This window comes from Mustelus asterias, chromosome 3, assembly GCF_964213995.1.
Source record: "Mustelus asterias chromosome 3, sMusAst1.hap1.1, whole genome shotgun sequence".
In the NCBI taxonomy this organism is placed as follows: Eukaryota; Metazoa; Chordata; class Chondrichthyes; order Carcharhiniformes; family Triakidae; genus Mustelus; species Mustelus asterias.
The window spans coordinates 116,097,302-116,121,519 of record NC_135803.1 but is presented as its reverse complement, the minus strand read 5'-3'; the positions used below and the strand labels follow the sequence as shown (position 1 = coordinate 116,121,519).

The window sequence follows — 24,218 nt, the reverse complement described above, 5'->3', positions numbered from 1 at the left end:
AGCGCCTTAGCATTGATTTTAAAGGCCCCCTCTCCTCCTCTAACCGCAATGTTTATTTCCTGAATATCATTGATGAATACTCACGTTTCCCTTTTGCCTTCCCCTGCTCGGACATGACCACAGCTACAGTGATTCGGACCCTGAACAAGCTCTTCACCCTGTTCGGCTTCCCAGCCTATGTTCATAGCGATCGTGGGTCCTCTTTCATGAGTGACGAGCTGAGGCAGTACCTGCTCGCCAAAGGCGTTGCCTCCAGCCGCACCACTATCTATAACCCCAGGGGCAATGGTCAAGTAGAGCGGGAGAACGCAACCGTCTGGAAGGCCGTTCTATTAGCGTTACGGTCTAGGGGCCTTCCAGTCAGCCGTTGGCAAGATGTCCTTCTGGACACGTTACATTCCATTAGGTCACTCTTCTGCACAGCGACCAATACGACCCCTCACTAGCAGATGTTTTCGTTTCCCAGGAAGTCCTCCTCGGGTACTTCACTCCCGGATTGGCTGATGTCCCCGGGGCCCGTCCTGCTTCGGAAGCATGTCCGGACCCATAAGGCAGATCCCTTAGTCGAGGAGGTCCAATTGCTCCACGCTAATCCTCAATACGCTTACGTAGCGTACCCTGATGGGCGGGAGGACACAGTTTCTGTCCGTGACTTGGCACCCGCGGATGCCCCTGAGGTCACCACATCCTTCTGCCCCACGGTCCCTGGTGTTGTCCACTCAGAGTTTGCTGTGCCTCTTCCTCCCTCAGTCCCTGTCCCCAATGTAGTCCGCCCAGAGCCTGTTGCGGCCCCCCACCCCCTAGCTCCGGTTCCCACTGTTCCCCATATGCCACCAGGGCCACTGCTCACTCCTCTCACCCCTGTGTACAGCTCACTTGAGTCGCCGGAGCCGTCGCCACGCAGTACCCGGCGACTGGACAGGACGACGGATCGGTCCGCTTCACACCATCTGGCGCCTTCTCTCGACGCTCACTGTACGGAGCCTGGGCCGACATCGCTCCCTGCTCGGACGACTCTGCGACCTGCACTACGACGATCGCGATGGCGGATCAAGCCACCGGTTCATCTGGACTTGTAATATTGTTTCTGCTTCACCCCCGTGTCATTTTTTTAAAGGAAGGGATGAATGTGGTGGACCTCAGTTGTGCCTTTGTCCTATATGGACCACCGTTGTGGTGTGTGCTTGTCATACCTGGACACATCCCCTTCCAGTTTGGTTCCTCCCCTCGGCACCTCGTATAAAGGTGGCTGTCTCCTCCCCCTTGCTCAGTCCAGGTCGGTTACTTGTTGGGATCTGCTCCTGATTCTGTTGTGAATAAAAGCCTACACTTGTATTGGCACACCGGTAGTCTTTCGCCTTATTGATAGCGCATCAGTGTGCGATAACATGAATGTTGTATCATCTGGCCCTACTGCTCTGGACAAGCTACAGCAGTTTCTCATGGCTTTAAATTATCCAGACTCTTTAGAATCTGAAAAATCACACTTGCACCAAAGGTGCAGGAGATCAGTTTGTACGTGAAATAAAACTTATCAACAATTGAAGATGTTATGCACGCAAAATCTACATCAAACTTGCATTAGTTGGCTTAAGTATCACATTTATAAAACATCAAATCACAAGTGAAAAATATTTAAAAATACAAGTACTAGTACCTGCATTTCCTGTTCATTTTCGATAATCTGATCACTTGGCCTTCATCCAAGGGAGCAGCTGGGGATTTAAATGCAGTTGCCAACCTGTTGATAAACATTCTCGAGCAACAACAGTTAGTATCTAATTGACTTTGGGGTGCATTTATCTTGAGCACTCCCCACATCCATTAATTGGGCAGTGGCTTTAAAAGGAACAGTCAAGGTTAAAAACATCAAATTGATGTCCAGAACTGGACTGAACAGTCAGCAATGCCACAGGAGATCAGCGAGTGTAATTCTGAATTGTTTTGATTTTGCTGCCACATTTTGATTTTGGGAATTGTGGCACAGCTTCAAGATAACGGGGCTTCTAGCATTGCTTCAAAATACAACTTGGTATCAGTTTAACATCATGAATTAACAAAGCTTTATTTGCTGTTCCCCATTTAATAAATGTTACCTGCCCCTGCCAGATCTGAAGCAAAAGGCCAAGAACGTTCTGCGTTGTCATCAAAAGGCAATAATTACGGAATGTGTCAATGATGATGCAACAGAGTTTGAACTGTATTGTAATATTGGCAAATATCACTTTTGCTAATATTAAATATGTATGTACAGTACATTTGAATACCCATTTACCTAACATCGATACAAAGTACCTGTTGTACTCACAATAATGACCAAGCTAATAGAATTGGTTAACAGCGCATTGTTTTATAACAAACTGGCTCAATTTGTTAGATGCTTTTGTTGTCATCTGTGGGAAAAATGTAAACATTTTCATGCTGTACAGCCGACTAAAAGGGGTGCTTTCAAGAAGAATTTCAAGAAAGACAAAGGCTTCATCTGTGTAAACAGTGGATCTTTTGTAGATTTTGATTCTCAGAACCTATGTCGATGGGATCCTAGGCATTTTCTTTCTGAAGGAGGCCATTACTATTTAGTGTTCTGGAAATGTAGTTGAATATGTTTTTACTTTTCTGATAAATTCACATAAACCAGTGAAAGTAAATGAGATCCTGATTCCACAGATTAAAATGATGAAGTGATGCTTTCCATTAGCTGCCCTCAATTTAAATTTACGATTTTGGTTTTAATTCAGTAAAGCTATTCTAAAATGTAATACAGTGATCACTTAATTGGGTTACAGTGAAGGCCCATACTAACATAAAAGCAAACTATTGCAGATGCTGAAACAAAAGCAGGAAATGTTAGAAAAACAGATCAGGTCAAAGGGTATTAGTTCTGATGACGATTCATTGCTCTGAAATGTTAACTGTGTTTCCCTCCAAGGATGTTGCCCGACCTGCTGAGTGTTTCCAACATTTTATCTTGTTGTTGAGAATATTCTGGTGATTTGTGAACTGCACAGTTTTGTGTATTTGTGCCCAAAGGAACATCAAATTAATTGTGTAAGTAGCATGTTGTGTTCCCTGAAGAAATATCACATTTCTTCCCCTTTCACAGCTCTTTTCCCCCACCCCTGCCATGCCCCCCGAAACTTGTATCTCTCCTGAGGATGCTGGTACATCTTGGCATGTATCATGAATGTCTATGGGCCTAGCTATCATCACATACTGTATCCATGTTGCCTTTCTTCATTATTTTTATCAGGACGCTGACAAGGGCACATTTGTTGCTCAAACCTAGTCTCATTGAGAATGTGAGTATTGAGCACTGCTTCCTCTAAGCTGCACGAGTGCAGCTGTGATGTGGAGATGCCGGCGTTGGACTGGGGTAAATACAGTAAGAGTTTTAACAACACCAGGTTAAAGTCCAACAGGTTTATTTGGTAGCAAATGCCATTAGCTTTCGGAGCGCTGCTCCTTCATCAGATTCGTCGAAGGAGCAGCGCTCCGAAAGCTAATGGCATTTGCTACCAAATAAACCTGTTGGACTTTAACCTGGTGTTGTTAAAACTCTTACTGAATGCAGCTGTGCAGCAATAATGAAGGTACCACGCAGGCTGCTCTTGCGTGTCTTTGCGTGTCTTCTTTAAGGTGCAGTGTGTGCGCCGGCAGTCGTGCAAAAAGAAATTCAGGGCATCCGACATTGAAATAAACCATTTCTGTGGCACTACGTGTCCCATTTCTGCAAGGTGGTATTGTTGAAAATTCAATCCTAAATGTGCTCTATGGTTTATTTGAACATATTTGAACTGCTGCAGCCAATTGACAAAATTTTGGTTACAAGATTGAGGGGGTTGAGAGAGAAAAGGAGTTCTCTTTAGCTTCCTCACAGCCTCATAATCCCTGCCAAGACCATGGACTTGTGCATCTGAATTGTACAAACAGGATCCAGAATTTTAGGAGACAATTATTTTCACGGATTTGTCGTGGAATAATGCAGCAACTTATGGTATGAGGCTATACAGCTTGTTTCACTCTAGCAAGGCTAAAGTAAGCAGCTGTAAATTAGAGGTGGAAAGTAGGAGGTTAGTTTCGAGCAGTTAAGAGTTGATAAATATGACTTGAGCTGACACTTCTGGTTTTTACTTTAGTTTCTCAAATTTCAACCATTCAGTCAAGAGGTTATATAACTAACTGACAAATGGTAGCATGAAGTTTATGAAGTAACAATGTACATTTTTAACTCTTCTCCATCAGATTTGTTCAGTTTGTCCTACTTTCTGGTAAATCTTGGACATGTTCTTTATTGTTGGAGCTGCTGTCTCATTTTCTTTGCGATTTGATATCATTTTATAAATTGTATAGTGAGAAATAAACATTTTCATTTGTCATTACTGGCCATAATAATATTTAGCAATCACAAAAGCACCATGTTTCACACTTTAATTACAGGAGTATATTGAATATTGAGAAGTCCATGGCAGGCCAGTTTGAGAAAGGGGTATTAAGTTTTACTGTCTCCAGGTATTGTCATTGACTCATATTGGGGTCTGGTTCATTGGTCAATTGCAGATCTCTGTTATTTCATCCAGGTGGTTATTTGGTCTGTTATTCAAATATAATGGAAGGAAAATCTGATCATATCTGACAACTGGATTGTTATCTTGACATGATTTTTTATGTATTTACTTTCTAATAGTATCATTAGACATTAGGAACCAAGATCCTGACAGAAAATTATAGCTTTTCCACCCTCACCAGTGAAGACTTTGAGGGAAGTGATTGTTAATATCTGTGTAATAATAAAATAAGTTTCCTCTTGCCATATAAAAGCCAGGCCTCTGAGTAAGGTTGTACATTCAAGCCAAACTCTAGGCATAAATGCATACTTTAAGCTGATACTTCAGTAGTATTCATGGACCACTATTATAAGAGATCCCATCTTTTGGATGAGGGATCAAACCTGGCATCCTGTCTGTCTGCTCAAGTGACATAATAACCTATGATGCCTGAAGGAAGGAAATTCGCACAATGTCCTGGATGACAGTCATGTTTCAACTAATAACATGAAAACAGATTGGGCAGAGCTGTTTGTGGGATTTCCTGAAGGTGTGAATTTCAATATAAAAACAAGTTAAAACTGAATACAAATGATTGTATATTCAACCCCAATAGTGACTACAACATTAAAGTGGCAATGCTGTTTTCTGGGGGTGGAGAAGCACGAGGCATGAGAGTAGGATGCAGAATTGACCAGATGATGATATAGCCCTATTTCCAACCTGCGCTCCTGTCTAACGAGGCTCCACTTGGAAGTCAGAACCTCCTAAAATTAAAATTTCTTCCTTCAGAGATGATCTATTATTGAGTTAGTCATAGACTAAATGCATATACCTTATACTGTATTACAAGTTTCAACATGAAGTGCCCATTAAGTTCGGAACCACCTGCTCCTCCTACAACTTGGTGTTTCCAGCATTTTCTGTTTTTAAAATCCAGCTGGTCTGGCAACATCTGTGGAGAGAGAAATAGAGTTAATGGCTGGAATTTTACCGTCCTGCCCGTCATGGGAATCTGAGCAGGTGAGGGGCAGACCATGGGAAGGTTTGTTGACCTCAGGTGGGATTTTACAGTTTCGGGATGAGCAAGGCTGTAATATCCACCCAATGTCTCAAGTCAGTGACCCTTGGCCAGAATGCCATTTGAATCAGAATAAAGTTTGAGGTGCAGTGGCTGTCATAAGCTGTTGTATGCTTTTAATAAATATATTAACCTTAAAATATTTGCAGCAGTTCACTGGGCTGGTAATGTCCTCAAGTCACTCATATATTCATTGTACTTGTATCCAGAGCTGGTGAAGTGTTTTATTCAATGGTTTATTAATCTCCAGTACAGAGGCCATGTTGAATTGGCTGCAGACTTAATATGTGAAAACATTTCACCTAAATGAAAAAGGGCTATACATGATTATTTGCAGTTACAATCTTTAAACTGCAGTAATCTTTAGTGTTGTAGCTTATAAACTTGCTTTTTTCTGGAAATGAAAGAAATTTGCTTAATGTAAAGAATTAGCTTAGTCATCCCAAAATTTGCCATTTCTAAACACGGAACAAAGAATTTCATTACTTATTTGCATTAGTTCCACTGTTTGTTGCTATGCCAATTTCTTCTGCCAAACAATTATCTCTTTATTGCCCCTGTTTTTTAAATATTTGGGTCTAATCAAGTAAGAATTTATAACGTTTTGGTCTCTAGTCATTGATTTTATCTATTTGCTTGGAAACCAGTGGGGATTTCAACAATTTCTGCATATACTCTGCATTATGAATACACAGGAACTCAAAAAATAACTGAATAATTACAGTGGCTAACTACTTTATGCTTAAATATTAATTGGGCTAATTGGTGTTTTTGTAAGGCCAACTGCCTTGAAAATGGGGATTAAATCTTATTCTGACCTTCAAAAGGTGAAAGCTGGACAACTTTTCCTGTGTATGAAAAAGAAATTGTGTTTTCAAAAACCAATTGTCACCTGTAGAACTAGAAATACATTTTTACCAGCAAATGATCGTTAGTCATTCACATACATTGACTGACATGCCTAGAGTCTTATTTAAAGCTGCTGTCATTTGGCATTTTTGATATAGGGATTCCACCATCAATAATCTGACAATTACAATGTTTAAAAACAAACAAACTAGAATGAAGTCTGCATTTCGGAGCTGGGGTCTGCTTAGGCAGCAGCTGTGTGTTCCTTCCCGCCTGAAGCTTGATCCTGTTTATCCAGCCAGCAATGAATCAGTGACAGATACGATAGGCTCACCATGTCATCTGTCTCTCCAGCTGAATGAAAACTTGAGTGGAAGCAGCAAGAACCAGCTGCATGAAGAAGTCTGGGCCTCGATGCTTTTTACGTTTTTTTTCCTAATAAAACTGATACATTTGCCTTTTGTAAGGTAAACAATTCATTTGAAATCATATTCCAAAATTCCTCCAGAGCATGTTGATAGTTCCAGGCCAGCACAGCAAACTGTTCAGGTTGTTTATTGCACCTCATAAACACTTTTTAAATGTATTTATTTTTCAATGGTTGTAATGTTCTTCATGTTAGGAGATGGTGCGTGGAGCTTCTGCTCATTAAAAAGAAACCACGTAGAGAGTAGAGCTTCACATACATCCAGGCATGCATGCTCAATGTTCAATGTCAAAAGTAGTTGACAGTATATCTTTATTCTGCCAGCTGCACATTACACCCCACTGGTACAAGTCTGACAATAATGTCTCCAGTCTAACTCTAGTCGAAAATGCTTCTAAAGTTGGGGGTTGCATGAGAAAACATTTCTGGTGGTACATTTTATCTGTTGATATAACATTTAGTAATATTACTGTACTCCTAGAAATGTTCATGCTATATCAAGGTTTGATAAAACAATTGCTTGTCAAAATATATTTGTTTTAATGACTTGTAGCGTTATGCTTGTTATTCAAATATTTTCCCACATATTAACAGAAATATTTTAGCCTTTCCAGGCATAAGGTAAACAATTTTGTTTGCATAGTAGTGAATGAATGTTTTGTATGAAAATTAAGTTTCTCTAAAATAAGGAAAGTTCTTTATTTCTTTGCTACTGATACCAACACTGGAGAGTGTTTACAACAATTATCTGTACAATTGTTTGGCAGGATGACAGCTAGCTAGACCTTGCTGCAAGTTGTAATAAACATACAAATATTGTGCTTTAAACTAGTAAAACCTAATTTATTTTTCAGTGGAAGGTTTCTGTGCACATTAACATTTTATCAAAGAATTGATATAGAGTGTCTGATGCAGCATTCCTTGTGGAAAAGCTGAGAAGAATGCAGGAAATTAGAGTGTCTAACTTTGGGTGGGATGGGAGTTTACATTGAAGTTTGAAGTACATATTGAGGGAATGTTAGGGACAGTTTTACATTTCATTCTGTGCAATTCGTTGTAATAGAATGAAACATTCTTGTATTTAATGCAGAGAGTGGGAAGATATTTAAATTCTGGTGATGACTGCAGTTGAATTCAACTCCATTCTACTTATTTGAACATGCCTCCTTAACAACTATTTTGAAAAAGTTCATAACACCCTTGCTGTTTACGAGATAAATCAACCCTTCCTTTTGTTATATTGAGGCTGATTTAGAAGCAGTAATAAGTGACATAAACAATATCAAAACCATGCTACCAGGAAAACTTCATTGTAGTTTAATGTCTACATTATAGTGAATTCCTCATTTCTTATTTCCCAGACAATAAAATTGTCAGGGATTGGAGAAGGAAATTGAGGGAGATTTTTGACTTGGAACCCAAAATGTAGCACAGCATCATTGAGTTTCCACTGACTACCCAAGGCCGCAATTGGAAGTCCTGATTATTTTTCAGGTTTGGCCTTCATTTTGTATTTATAGTCAAATTGCGGTTGCCAAGCAGTGCACTGCTGTGACTCTCTAGTTAGGTGTGGCAGAAGATCATTCATCTGCTTCATAAAGAAAGGGAGAGAGAAGAAGGAAAGCAAGCAGATTCATTTTATAACATCTTTCATGACCTCAGAACATCCTAAAGTATCTTGCAATCAATTACTTACTTTTTATGAACTTCCACAACCCTCATTTACAACATAACCAGATCACCTGTTTTCAGTGTTGAAAGATAACTATTAGGCAGGGCAGAAGGAGAAATTCTCCTGCTCTTCTTCATCTGCAAGGTAGCAGTTCTGACAGTACAGAGCTCCTTTTGATTCTATGCTCAAGTAGCAACCTAGATTATGTGCTCAACCTTCAGGAGTGTGGCTTACCTACATCCTTCTGAATCGGAAGTTGAGTGTGCTATCCTGAGCTAAGGCTGATGCCTAGTTGCATTTTTGAACAGCCTGCTACCTGTATAGGGTGGATTTGGTTGGCATTGTTGTATCTTCTGGAATATTGATCATTTTAGACAGTCTAAGGTACCATACGTTTATGGAATCAATTGCTTTTATATGGAGGCTTCTTATTGACCAGTCTTGGGTGAGATATAAATTGGACAAGAATTTCAAAATTATTGTACTGATAATGTAGGTGGCATGTTCTGTACCAGCTGTATCATCTATACTCTTTGCCACCAAACGATTATTTTGTGATCATTTTAATTGAGAAAAAGTACCTTTATTGTATTGTGTTTTCTTTTGTATCCTTTGCAGACATAAAGTAAGTTGTGATACAAGAGGAATAGTTTTAATCCTGACCTTTTAAATGAATAATGGTAAGACAGTTGCGTAATGTGGCTAATCTAAGAGATATTTATGTTCTGCGAACCAAATTTCATTGTTGTACACTGTCATTTTCTTCAGTCTATCTGATTCTGCAGATAATTGTCCACACCTTGTTTCTGCAAATTTGGCTTCATGTAAAAAAATCTACTATTTCTTGGCCCTATTTATAGTGCCACACTTAACAGAGACACAGCTACGGCCAGAAATATTTTTTCAGTAAAGCTATGCATGTGAATTTAAAACTCAATCTGTTTTATGGTAAATGCTGCGTATCACCACAGTTATGTGTTTTATTGTCGAGGATACAACAATGTGGGTTAGAAATACAAGATTTGACTGGTTTATAATGGTTTCTCAGGGGAGAGATTAGTTTTCAAACAACCCCAAAGGGTAAAGCTATTCACCTGTTTATGACAGGTCTGTGTAATACATCATCAAATTTTAGAGGAATCTTTTTGGGAAAATTGCCCTGCTGAGAATGTGCTGAACTAGTGGGAAATATTCTACATAATTAAAGTATCTGGCTTTCCTTTGCTGACATAAACTTTGGCAATAAAAATGAATTGGTTGTGCAGTAATGGGTGTTGTCAGGCATCATTTACAAGTCATGACCTTGGATTTGACAAAATCTAAACCCACTTCTCGAAGCTTATTTTTCAAGGACTTGAGAAACTTAGAAATAATGATGCAGCAAAGATCTGTACTTGTGCAAAACATTCCCTGTTGGTGTTTGTTTTTAGCAGGAGAAGGTTACCAGCCAGAGAGTTTTCGGGATTTGGACTGTTTTGGGGAACATCATTTTTTAAATGGGTTGTTTTTACATTTTGTGCAAACATGTTTGTTTGGAAAGCGATGCTTTGTTTTTTAAAATATTCAGCAACTTAAGTTTTTAATTTTTGTTGTGCCCTTTGAACATGGGAAGCCAACTTCATACTGGTCGTATTTTCTGATGGGGAATTATGATGGGCATTTGATAAAGCAATTAACTAGATAATACACAAAGATTAAAGAAAGAAAAATTCTGTTTAATAGTCTGAGCAGGAGACAAGACTAGAATTGATGTGATTATCATGATTTAAAATAACAAAATGCTGATCAACATTCCTTCGAAGGAAAGTTATTCAGATTTAAGACTTCATTTGTGTGAAAGTCATACCTTTAGGATGGTGCTTACTTAATGCTTAGTATTACAAGTATTTACTTTGCAGAAACCAGTCTTCGATCTAACAGGTCATCCTGGTATTTATGCTCCACATGAGTCAGCTCTCGACATATCCATCTCTCTCTCTCGCTCTTTCTCCCTTGTATGTTTATCTAGCTTCCCCATAAATGCAGGTGATAGATGTAAGTGTTTTTGCCTTGCGTCATAGAATTGCCTAGATTTTACAGTTCAGGCAAATAAGTGACATGCTGCTATTCACCTTGCTGATGGCTGCACACAATTTTCTCCCCTTTCGAGCACAGATCTGCTTTACTCTGGCATCTGATTCCAGTGTAGCACCCTCTACAGGGCATATGAAAATAGGCCAAGACACACCATGGTTCCTCAATCAATAAAATTGAAAAATTCTCATTGAGATAGGCAGGGTGGAATTTTACTGAAATAGATCAGTTTGTTGTGGGACGTGTGAGGGTGGGGTGGGGTTGAGGCCAGCAGCATAGTGCCAGTGCACACTTTATTGGAGACTCTATCAGAGATAGCTGGATTGTCAGTCGGTGAGGCGCATGTCACATTTGAGCAGGTGGTAGAGACGGGGACAGCAGTGAAGAGTCTCCATCAGAAGCCACAGGACACACCAAGCTCTGCTCAGCTGCAGGTAGATGCGGACGGAGCCTTGAAGATCATTATTAAAGAGCAGACTTCTGCATCAGCAATGGGAAATACATCTGGATCTGTTAGAATTTCAGGAGGCTATACGCACCCTTGGAGAGAAATTGGAGTGGTCCATCTCCACCAGGATTGCCGTGATGCCTCAAGCTTTTGTGCTCATGTCCACCTTTATGGACCTTTACTACACTCATGTAGTCACCTTGGGAGAATCAGACCTGACAGATAACCAAGTGTATGCTTGCCCTGACGAATGGCCGACAACTCAGTTTGTCATTTTACACAGGATAATTGGCGCAGTGGTTAGCACTGCTGGCTCACAGCTCTAGGGACCCGGGTTCGATTCCCGGCTTGGGTCACCGTCTGTGTGGAGTTTGCACATTCTCCTTGTGTCTGCGTGGGTTTCCTCCCACAGTCCAAAGATGTGCAGGTTAGGTTGATTGGCCATGCTAAATTGCCCCTTAGTGTCCCAGGATGTGTAGGTTAGAAGGATTAGTGGAGTAAATTTGTGGGGTTAGCGCCTGGGGTGGGATTGTTGTCAGTGCAGACTCGATGGGCCGAATGGTCTCCTTCTGCACTGTAGGGTTTCTATGATTCTATGAATGGTAAGTCTCATCTTGGCCATTCAACACCTTTATCGGAATGCAGCTATGTGGTCTCTAGTGTAGGTGGGCCGTGAGAGCAAAGTTGGAAGAAGGGGACATGGGAGTGGAAACTCTTCTCACTTATCTCTTGCACACCAGCACCCTATCCTTCTCTTGCCATACTTTCCAGCACTGAGAAAAAAATTACTGGAGGCATGTCCCATGCCGTCACACTGGCGGGGTCCTGTCGGCAATGTCGGCTCTCCAGTCAGTGCACCCCGATCTCTAGCACTAAATATTACACTGACATAGTCCCCCTCCACCCCCCCCCCACCCAACCCCACATCCATGGCCCCCATAGCGGACGCCACCCCGGTCCCCTGCACTGCCAGGGGACAGTGCTAGGATACTGCTCGAGCATGCCCCTGTCCCCCTGGGGGGCTATACTTGTGCGCCCCCAATCTGATCTCTTCACTTAGGTCCCATTGCTCCAGATCTGTTGTAAGCCTCGCAAATGTGACATCGTGTTGGCGAGGGGGAGAAATCCCAATGTGGTGGTGGGGGGTGGGGGGGGGGGGGGCAGCATAGTGGGGAAGCCCACTGATGGGATTTGAATGTATTTCAATTGGGTTCCTAGCCTTCCTGGGCAAGATTTCTGTTTTCCCAAGATACTCGTCACCATTGGGTGCAAAATCCTGGCCCGAGAGTTTCATTGAACAATGGCTCCTGCTGTGTTCTTATCCTGTTGACCTTTGTAAATTCCACACGGCTTGAGAAATCCATGTGGTGGCTGTTAAAGCTGGAATCCTGGACTAAATCCATTATCAATTGACTATTTAAATTTGAAATTACTAACCAGACAGCTCCACTGAGGATACGCTGCTCACCTCCAACTGTGTCCCAGTTAAACTCAGAAGCGGACGGGATCATGAGGAGCTCCTTGTGAGGCTGCAGAGACTAAGCTAGGAAGTAAAAAGCAGGAATTATAAATTATACTTGAATCATGTACAGAAAAGTTAAATATTAGAAAAGACTAAATTTAAGTTTATTTATTGGTGTCACAAGTGGGCTTACGTTAACACTGCAATGAAGCTACTGTGAAAATCCCCGAGTCGCCACACTCCGGCTCCTGTTCATGTACACTGGGGGAGAATTTAGAATGGCCAATGCACCTAACCAGACCAATGGGGTTGAGAGAGAGGAAACAAAAGACAGGCATTTTTTTTAAAAAAGCATAAACTCTAATGAGCTTCTGAAGGACTGAGACTCCACATTTGTAAAATTAATATTTTGGCAGCAAATAGCACATATCATGTCCACAAACTCTGATTCCTGAGTGCAACAGCTCTAACCTTTTCTATTATCTGTGAAGGGCAACTTCACATCATTGTATTTAGTCTATTGGCGAGGGCTACTGCAGTGATCCCTGTGGAGGAGCACAGTACTTTTGATAGAAGCTTCCAGATTTCCACATTTAACTGCATATGTGTAGGCGCCAGATGTTTTTGTCTGATTTACTGACAGTCACACTGTAATTCTTATCGCAAAACCCAGCCCAGTAAGTTATGTTCCCAAAGGGACAGTGATATTTTTTAATGTGGAATATGTAAAATGGAGTCCATTCATACTTTAAACCATTGTGGAGAAATTAGATGTTTCTCTCCCAAGATCAGGAAAGTGGACAGCCATAACTTTATATTGATGGCACAATGTTCCATTTTAAAAGCTCTCCTTTTCAGCAATTCTACATCGCAGTTCTCGGGGGAAAAAAAAATGATGGTGCAGTATTAAAGGAAGCTTGTGTTGATTGATGGAGTCCACATGATTTATATTAGATTTGATTTGTTAACAGGATGATAAAGGTTCAAGCCAAAGAAGGGTCAAAGTGAGGTCGGTGAATTTTACTGTACTACTTTGCAAGATAAAGACGGTTTTGAAAAAGCTGGCTAATAATCTTATTATTTAGAGAGAAAACAGCAGCACTGAAAGAGGCATTTCTATGACATTTTGCAGAACTGACTATTTGATTTCACGGATTCCAGTGATACACCATGCATCACTGAATGTTTCCCAGTAGTTGTTGAGCAGCATATAATTAATATGGACAGTGCAATAATTGGTTTTCGTGTTGGTTCAACCAACAACATGCAACCCAAACATGTCACAGAAAAGAAAAATACAGGCAGACGGAAAGTAAATAACTTGGATCTTAACCGTTTGTCAGGGATGCCTGTGAAATCAAGTTTTCTTTTGCCTCCCTAGTCATGTTTACAAATTCATCCATAATCTACCTACAATGAACAAAGAAAATTACAGCACAGGAACAGGCCTTCCAAGTCTGCATCCACCATGCTGCCCGACTTAACTAAAACCCCCTATCCTCCCGGGGACCATATCCCTCTATTCCCATCCTATTCATGTATTTATCAAGACGTCCCTTAAAAGTCACTGCCATATCTGCTTCCACTACGTCCCCTGGCAATAAGTTCCAGGCATCCACCACCCTCTGTGTAAAAAAATCTGCCTCGTACATTTCCTTTAAACCTTGCACCTAGTAATTGACTCTTCCACCCTGAGAAAAAGCTTCTGACTATCCACTCTGTCTATGCCTCTCATAATCTTGTAGACTTCTATTAGGTCGCCCCTCAACCTCTGTCGTTCCAGTGAGAATAAACCAAGTTTCTCCAACCTCTCCTCGTAGCTAATGCCCTCCATACCAGGCAACGTCCTGGTAAATCTTTTCTGTACCCTCTCCAAAGTCTCCACATCCTTCTGGTAGTGTGGCGACCAGAATTGAACACTATATTCCAAGTGTGGCCTCACTAAGGTTCTATAACGCTGCAACATGACTTGCCAATTTTTAAACTCAATGCCCTGGCCAATGAAGGCAAGCATGCCGTATGCCTTCTTGACTACCTTCTCCATCTACATTGCCGCTTTCAGTGACCTGTGTACCTGTACACCCAGATCCCTTTGCCTATCAATACTCTTAAGGATTCTGCCATTTACTGTATATTTCCTATCAGTATTAGACCTTCCAAAATGCATTACCTCACATTTGTCCGGATTAAACTCCATCTGCCATCTCTCCGCCCAAGTCTCCAACTGATCTATACCCTGCTGTATCCTCTGATGGTCGTCGTCGCTATCCACAAATCCACCAACCTTTGTGTCATCCGCAAACTTACTAATCAAACTAGTTACATTTTATTCCAAATCAAACAGCAAAGGTCCAGCACTGATCCCTGAGGAACGCCTCTTGTCACAGCTCTCCATTCAGAAACGCTATTGTGGGAGTAGAATACCGAAACCTTTTCCTCTTTTTTTTTCTCCTCAATATGTAGTGATCAAAATCTCAGTTGAATAGAGAAAGGATTGCTAAAGATAAAATACCATGAAACTTCAGGCAAATGAGATCTACTAATTGGAGTCTTGTCTTCCCAATTGAGACAGCACCAGCTGTCATGTTCTAAAATGGAGAAGCAATTGAGGAATAAAGGCATTGTGCGGTCATCAGCGAACATCCCCACTTCTGATCTTATGATGGAAGGAATGTCATTGATGAAGGAGCTGAATATGGTTCAGTCTAGGATACTATCCTGAAAGGCTGCTGCAGGGATGGCCTGGAGCTGTGAAATGATTGACCTCCAATGATTACAATCATCTTACTTGTGCTAGGTATGACTTCAGTCAGTGCGGAGCTCCCTTCTGCTTCCCAATGACTTCAGTTTTACGAGGTTCCCTGCTGCCATACTCTGTCAAATACTGCCTTGATGTCAAGGGCAGTCACTCTCACCTCACTGCTGGAGTTTAGCTCTTTTGTCCATGTTTGAGCCAAGGCAGCAATGAGATGAGGAGTTGAATGACCCTGGCGAAACCCAAACCAAGTGTCAGACAGCAGATTATTGCTAAGTAAGTGGCACTGTTGATGACCCCATTCATCACTTTACTGACAGTGGAGTGATGGGGTGCTAATTGACTGGATTGGATTTGTCTTGCTTTTTGTGTACATTATATACCTGGGCAAATTCCACATTACTGGGTAGATACCAGTGTTGTAGCTGCACTAGAACAGCTTGGCTAGAGGAGCAGCAAGTTCTGGAGCACAAGTCTTGAGTATTATTGCCAGAATGTTGTTAGGGCCCATAGCCTTTGCAGTATCCAGTGCCTTCACCATTTGTTGATATCACATGGAATTAATCAAATTGGCTGAAGACTGGCATCTGTGATGCTGGGGACCTAGTCTGCAGCAGGAGATTGAAATGGATCATCCATTTGGCACTTCCTGTAAATGCTTCAGCCTTATCTTTTTCACTGATGTGCCAGGCTCTCCCATCATTGAGGATGGGATATTTGTGGAGCCTCCTTCTCCAGTGAGTGGTTTAATTGTCCTGCCACATCCACGACTGGATGTGGCAGGACTGCAGTGCTTAGATCTTATTTGTTGGTTGTGGGATCACTTCATTTTGTCTGTCATATGCTGCTTCTACTGATTAGCACGCAAGTAGTCCACTGTTGTAGATTCTCTAGGTTGACACCTCATTTTTACATATGCCTGGTGTCCTCCTGCACTTTTCATTGAACCCTGTATGTGTTGTATTTATTTTTGGACACAAAATTGATTTGGCAGTGAGTGACCTGCAGCCCTCTGCACAGGCATTAGTCCCGCTCTTAAATTTTAGGCATCGCAGGCAATGTTTAAAATGGAAGTTAGGCTCTTGAATATGTTAAATGTTCAAATGTCTTTGAATGACCTGTTTTTTGAAATTAGTTCCTCTGAATGTGACAATGATAATGGGCCCGAATCGATTGCTATCTCTTAGACTGGAGTACATCTGAACTCGGAAATCAGCAATTGATTAAAAACCTGGAAATCTTTGAAACCTTTGCTTGAACTTTCAACCTGTCATTTTGTTCCTCAAGACTGAGAGCATTGCCATTGTTGGAGTATTAGAGTAGGGAAAACTTGCTGCAACTGTACAAGGTACTTGTGAGACCACATCTGGAGTACTGTGAATACTTTTGGTCCCCTTATTTAAGGAGGCAGAGAAGGTTCACTAAGATGATCCCTGGAGGGATTGTCTTATGAGGAAATTGGGACTCTACTCATTGGAATTTAGAAGAATCAAAGGTGATCTAATTGAAACATAAGATTCTTAAGGGGCTTGACAGAGTAAATGCTGAAAGGATGTTTCTCCTCATGTGAGAGCCTAGAACCAGAGGGCATAGTCTCAGAATAAAGAGGCGCCAATTTAAGACTGAGATAAGGAGGAATTTCTTCTCTGAGAGTTGAGTCTTTGGAACTCCTTGCCACAGAGAGCTGTGGGGGCAGAATCCTTGTGTATATTTAAGACTGAAATAGATTTTTGATCAGTAAGGGAATCAAGAGTTACAGGGAAAGGGCAGGAAGATGAACATGAGGAATGTCGCATAATCCTATTGAATGGCAGAGCAGACTCGAGGGGCCAAACAACCTAGTCCTGTTCCTTCTTATGGTCTTATGGATTTATTTTTAAACAAACTTAGCAGCCAGATGCAGGGTTGTTTTGTTTAATATATTGCAACAGCTTTTTGTCACAACTTCCCCTCTGCCTGAACTTATTGGGGAGTTTTAGTATTAGTCTGTAACTATTGGGGTGTGACTTAGATCCTGTTTTGCAGACCTCCACTCAGGTAAGACAATTCTGCTTCAGATGAAGTCAGAACACCAGATATCACCATGAACATCCTGCCTCCAGTGCTAGTAGCTTCTCTGATGGTTTTGCAAGAAGTATTTGGTATTCTTGTGTCTTAATTCCTTTTACCTGATTAAGTGCTATGTTTTGATATGATGTTTGCACCTTTGATTTCGGATGACTGAGCAACAAGAGTATTCAACAATCTTGCCCAGTCCAGTATGCGCCACTTATGCAAATATTGTAAATGTATCCGCTTGGAGTAAGAGTTGACATTTTAGGGGGAATTGGAGTACAGTTGCTGGTGAAGCTTAATAATTCTAGTGGGGCTCTGTTTGATTATCTGCAACTGTGGAGCAGAAGTGCACACAAGATAGTTGTGGATAGTTTCCTCAGCAAAGCAGTGATGAACTAAGAAGTTCAGTGTTGAATCATTTGTTTGATTTCACTATTCTGCCAGCAGGATGTTAACGTTAACAGTAATGTAGAAAGTGAGTGTTGCTGTCATCTGCATTGGCAAAGCCCAGCTTGTTTGTAAACAGCATCTGCACAGCCAGCAACAGCTGCTTATTTGATATAAATGATGAGTCTTTGAAACCACTTTGCCAGCAGATTCTTTTGGACATTTCCCGTCTCATGTTTCTTTCATCTCTTGCCACCCAAAAACACTTCGGCCATTTTAAGTTTTGAAATGCCTGTGTTGTATCCTTCACCATTACTAATGTTGTTGATCAGGGGTACTAATTGCAAATGAGCTTGGTGTAGCTTTTATTTCAAAGATTTTCTCCTGTAATGTAGCTTGCAGTTTTCATTATTGTTCCAGTTTCCATTTTAAAATTGTTGTTAACCATAATTTTGTATTAATTAAAATTTCAATACTTAATTTATTTGCTTTTATTCAGCATGGCTCATTCGAGGCATATTGTGCATTAAGGAGATCCTAAAAATAATAATCAATCTTGATGAATGTTGTCCTGCTCCTGAAGAGGAGAAATGGGGACAAGAGCACAAGGCAGAGTGGCACCATTCCAAGACATAGTTTATGAGATGTTGCTGCTGCAATAGTGTTCCAAATTATGCAGTACCAAGTGTTGTTCATCCATCATCCTTTGGTCACTGACCTATGTGAGCTGCTGGTCCTCCAAACCCTTAATTTTAAAATTTCTAATCTTTGTTCGCAAATCCCCCCCCCCTTGGCCTCATTCGTACCTATATCTGTAACCTGCTCCAGACCCTAACCACCACCCTCACCCTCTCCCTAACCCCTCCACCCCAAGTCTCTCTAACCTGTTATCACCTGTATCACCCCAAGCCCATGCCAGAAACTACACATTAATTGTCAATGATGCCATATGTCTCAAACTAGAATGTTCTGAAAGATTGTTTACTATTTGAGCCTGAGCTGGGTATCTGAACGCTTACTCTCTCAAGTCTGTTGACTTGTAGTTCCAAAACATTGCTCCCCCTTTGCACCTACCCCCATCAATCAACAGCTGCAATCTTCATCTGTAGGTTTGTCACAGACTTAGCTTTTCCAGTGCTCCCCAGATCAGCCTCCCATTCTTTGTAAATTTAATCCATCCAAAACTCTTAACCTATCTCTCGTCAACTTGTTATTTTGTTTTCTCTTCCCTTTAGTGTTCTCGGTTAGCCATTCAACAGACCTGTTTCTAGACTTCTACCTACAGTGACCTATTCTGAGGAAGTTTACACTAATGTTATTTTAGCGTGTGTAATGGAAAATGTTTGCTCTACAGTATTAAACATGGCTTGTGGAACTGTTCAATAATCACATGATTTTTACCAATGTGCCTATTAATGCATGTACTGAAACAGAAGTTAGGTCAGATGTATCTATAATAGTAGATTCAGATATTGTTAAACGCAAGTAATAAATGTTATATGAAATGACGGTCTCAAAACTACTCATTGACAGTATTACAAAGACTTCCTTTAGTGCTTATCAACTTTCAGCTCGGATGCACTCTATTTTTTCCACCTTCCTCCCTCCGTGTGTGGAAGTACCAGTCCTGCATTCTGCCTGCAATAAAGTTATTCAGATTAATAGCTTAGTATATGGGGGGGGGGGAATCATTGCTTTGCCATTCCCTGTCATGTCACAGTGTTGCCTCTTAATACCTTATCAGGACATACTTGAAGTTTGATTAGTCAATCTTGGTACATTTTTTCTGATCTTCCAGCAATATGCAAAACGCGTTGGCCAGCAGAGTTGAATTTCAATCATTCGACTTTTGCTGTTTGAATTTATCGAATTTTGGTGATCAATATTTTGGCTTCAAAATTAAATCTGTTGAGTCCAATTTTTAACTCACTGAAAACCCAATCATTTAAACAGTTATAATTAGGCCTATTATTTCAGATTAGAATCTACTTTTGGAATATCCAGTTCAACATCTGAAATACAAACACTGAATCATATTGATCTGATTGGTGTGTGATTGCTTGGCCCTGCTTTGTAGCATGCTGCTTTTGCTGTTTTACATTCATGTCATCCTTGTTGTAGTTTCACCAGCTGGCACCTCATTTTTAGGTATGCCGATGGTGCTCCTGGCATGCACTCCAACGTTCCTCATTGAACCAAGCTTGGTCCTCTGGCTTTGTAGTAATGTTAGAATAAGGGATATCCTGGCCCATGAGATTACCGAATGTGATAAAATACAATTCTGCTGTTTGAACCACAACATCTCACGGATCGATTCTGAATCTGCTGCATCGAGCATGATGGTAGTGCTACACAACACACGTGTCCTCAGTGTGTAGATGGAACTCATCTCCACAAGGATGTTGTACTGGTCACTCCTACTGTAATACATCTTATCGATGCCAGTTTTCCCTCACCTATTACCCTTTATTTACACTGTGTTCTGAACGCTGTTCAGCAGCTACAGAGTGCAGATCAGCCCCAAGTCTTTCAACTGCTGACCTAAGTGGAGCCAGCTGGTTCCTTCCTCCCTCCCTATTGCATGAGCCTCCACTTGCCTAACAGGGGAGCTCATATTCTACGAGGTCCGCTGGGAAATCCATTGACTATCTCCTGTGGCCATCATTATACCTACCTATACTGTCATGGATGGATGCATATATGACAGCTTAATGACGATGAGGACTATTAAGTTTTAATTGGTTCTCTCACCCTCTGCCAGAGGCCCACTTTGGCGGATATTTTCTTCAGGACTTGTTGGCTCAGGAGACTGAACTGGCTGAAGGTGATGGACATTAAAGCCCCCACCCAGATAACATCTGCACACTTGCTACACTCAGTGCTTCTTCCAAGGCTGTTGATTGACTCGCCTGAGGTACAGCTCTCCAAATTTTGGCACCAGTTCCCAGATCTTAGTAAGGAGGACTTGCAAGGTCAGTTTGGAAGAGTGTGCTGTTTTTCCTTCTCGTGCTATGCTGATGCCGGAAGGTTTGTCTGGTTTTATTCTTCTTCAATTTTCCTGAAGTGGCTTGATACAACAAAATAGTTTGATAGGCCATTTCAGAGGCTGGTTAAGGATCAACCACACAGCTGAGAGTTTGGAGTCACATCACACTAGGTAATGGTGGCAGATTTCCTTATCTGAAGGATGCTTGCGAACCAGATTTATTTTAATGACAGTGTGGTAGTGTTATGTTTGTCATTACTGATACAAGCTGTTTATTTCAGATTTATTTATTGAATTTTAATTTCTCAGGTGATGGGATTTGAATTTGCATCTGTGAAGCATTAGTCCAGGCCTCTGGATTAATCATCCAGTAACATTACTACATTTGCTACTGTTTCCCAAATCAGACATTCTATTTTGCTGAAGGTGAAACAAAGGTGACACTGACACTTTATTATGAATTTTAAAATATAGCACCCTCTAGTGCCGAGATAGCCAGTTTGTTGGTGATTCTACAGATTGAGAGAAGTATGTTTTGCTCTTTAGAGATTTAGTGGCAACATTGGGTAGAGCCTGGAAAAGGGTGCAGGGATCATGATGCAGGATTACTGCACCCACATTGCTCCCAATGCAGGCACTATGCAAATTTAGTGCTGCCTGCTAACTTAAATTATTTCAGCTTGTAGTCAATGTTAACCGGGGAGCTGAGAGGCTAAACACCTGATCAGGGGAAAAAAACAGCATGAGCTAAATCTAGCTTTCAATTCTTAAAGCCAGTCTGCACCTCTTAAAGGGGTGGTGCATTGTGGGACAGGTTCTGGGAGTCAATCGAGAAGTGATTTTTAATGTGGAGCACTTAGTGGCACAACATAGCAGCGCTTCTCGGTCTTTTGGCTAAGATCAAGTGTAGTTTGCTGATCTTACACTTGATAGAAGTCAATGAGGTTACACTGAGGCTTCATTTGAAGCAATTTTTAAAAATGAAGGCTGAGATGAAGCTCCGATCAAGCACTGGAGGGGGTGTAATGCCTGCTCCAATCAGTTTGAATCTTGTTGATCGAGCCCAAGACAGGAAGAATGGGCCCTGTCTTGTCAGCTTGACCTGTAATGTCTCTTGCAGGGACTTTGATTGGACCAATTTGGTTTTTGATTGGATAAAATTTTTTTAAAATAGCAGCAATTCTCAGCCTTTTGGCTATGATCAAGTGTCAGATCAAACCCAAGATGGTGTACAATGCCTTAAAGTTTATTTATTTGTCACAAGTAGGCTTACATTAACACTGCAATGAAGTTACTGTGAAAATCCCCTAGTCGCCACACTCCGGTGGCTGTTCAGGTATACTGAGGAAGAATTTAATATGGCTAATGCACCTAACCAGCATGTCTTTTGGACTGTGGGAGAAAACCAGAGCACTCGGGGGAAACCCACGCAGACACACGGAAAAGGTGCAGACTTCGCACAGTCACCCAAGCCGGGAATCGAACCCGGGTCCCTGGTGCTGTGAGGCGGCAGTGCTAACCACTGTGCCACCGTGCTGCCCTAATTGTCATGTCAGCTTGGACCTTGTTTGTCTCTCTTGTGAGGACCATGAATTGGATTCAATTTGAATTTGGAGCAAGTAAGGAATGGATTTGGGTTTGCCTTGTCCACTCTAAGCATTGGGTTTGTAACTTTAAGAATGGAATAAAAAATTATATCAAAAAGAAAAATAAACAAAGCAACATTTATAGTCCATCCCTCATTGCACTTGAGAAGGGCAATATATCTTGAATAATTCACATGTGAAATTCTGGTTAGACTATTCAAAAAGGGCACAGTGTCACCATGCACAGTCTGCCCATTTGTGTCTGAAAATTGCTGGTAGGGTACTGTGATGTGTGTGGGGGCAATAAAATTTGCATATTTAATTAGACTCCCATTGGAAACAGGCGGGTGTGCTGCATATTCATTTCTTTGGACAGTTATCTAGCATCAATTGGGCGGCCAATGGCTCTGGCAATATTCAGACTACATGTATATTCCAACTGTAGTCTAACCAATGTCTTATACGAACTCGCCATCAATTCCTTGATTTTTTTTTGACATTCAGTGCTCTGCAAATAGAATTCAGAAATCCATTCGCTTTTTTGTACACTTTCTCATCTCCCATTATTTAAATATCCATTTTTGTTGCACTTGGGACTTCCTGTTCATCTACAATATTGTTTACTATTGTTTACTACTGTTTAATATATACTTTTCATTGTAATTTTATCTAAAATGTGTGACCCTATGTCTTTGCATGGGACTACCTCTGCCATCCATCAGTCCCCATTGCTAACCGACTTGTCTCCCCACAGTCTCCTGCATTCTTCCTCAGATTGTCATAGTCCTTAATTTAGTAGCATCAACAGACTTCAAAGTCATTCTTGTACACATATTCGTGAAAATAAGAGATCTGAGGACGTATTCCTGTGGCATACTACTGCCCACATCCTGCAGTCTCTAAATAATCCATTTACCCTTACTGATTCCTTTTTGATATCAAACCATTTCTCTGTCTCTGCGTCTCTCTTTGTTTCAATACCATGTGCCTCATTTGTCATAATAAGTCAGTGATGTGGCAACTTTTCAAATGCTGCAAATAGCACCCGCGATTGTTTCCGTAACTCCTCAGTTATTTCCCAAATACGTCATTTATATTAGTCAAGCGCAATCTTTTTACAGATTAATGCTGGCTGTCTTTGATTAACCCAGCTGTGGTGCTTTTAGTCTGCAAGTTTGTTTAATATATCTGAAGATTATTGCAGACGATTTGACTGGAAAGGAGCATTTCAGTAGAACCAGCATTTCTTAGCTGATGTCCACACTGCACAGCACTGGATATTGATCTGGAAGAAAAATCCGGTTTGATAATTTAGAAAACTGTGTCCCACTTATTTTTAACCTGTGAATGCTAAGGCTAATGTTAGCGATTCTCACATTATTTGCAGTGTTATGCGATTAATAAACTTGAATTTGGCAATCTTATAGACTGACACTTTAGTTTCACTTTTGCTACGACTTATGTATTTTTTTAATTTAAAAAAATCCTCAGCTGTTGTGTTATCCATTAATAAGTGCTCAAAACTATGCATTCCTATCTGCACAGACACTTTAAAAGGGCATGATCTTACTGGCCACCTGACTCATGCTCCCATTGCAGCGAGACCGGAGAATTTGGCACCCTGCCAAATCTTTGTTCACTGCAGCGGGATGGGAAAATCCCACCGGTGTGAATGATAGGAACATTAATTATCTCTTTGATTGGACATCTGCTACCTAAAGGGCATCACAACTGAGAAAAGAGAAAACAGAAGATTGCTTCAGTTGTAGTCATTTTCATAACATATTTTAAAAGGACAAGGAAACCTAGTGAGATTTGTAAGGAGTCAACAGCCACAAGGGTCTTCAATTCTCCTCTGAACTCCGCCTACACATGCCTTAAGGTGCAAAGCTC

The 24,218-nt window shown here is 41.1% G+C and overlaps 1 protein-coding gene across 7 annotated transcripts in view; it reads left to right on the top strand.

The window, feature by feature from the left end:
- Positions 1-24,218, top strand: part of LOC144491531 (microphthalmia-associated transcription factor-like) — a 293,006-nt gene that overhangs the window by 95,328 nt on the left and 173,460 nt on the right. The window contains exon 1 of one of the 7 annotated variants that reach the window (XM_078209463.1): positions 17,403-17,452. The exons of the other annotated variants lie outside the window; for them this stretch is intronic. The gene's annotated coding sequence lies outside the window, so the exon portion shown is untranslated. Of the gene's footprint in view, positions 1-17,402; positions 17,453-24,218 lie in introns of those variants that run through there. 7 annotated transcript variants of the gene reach the window in all.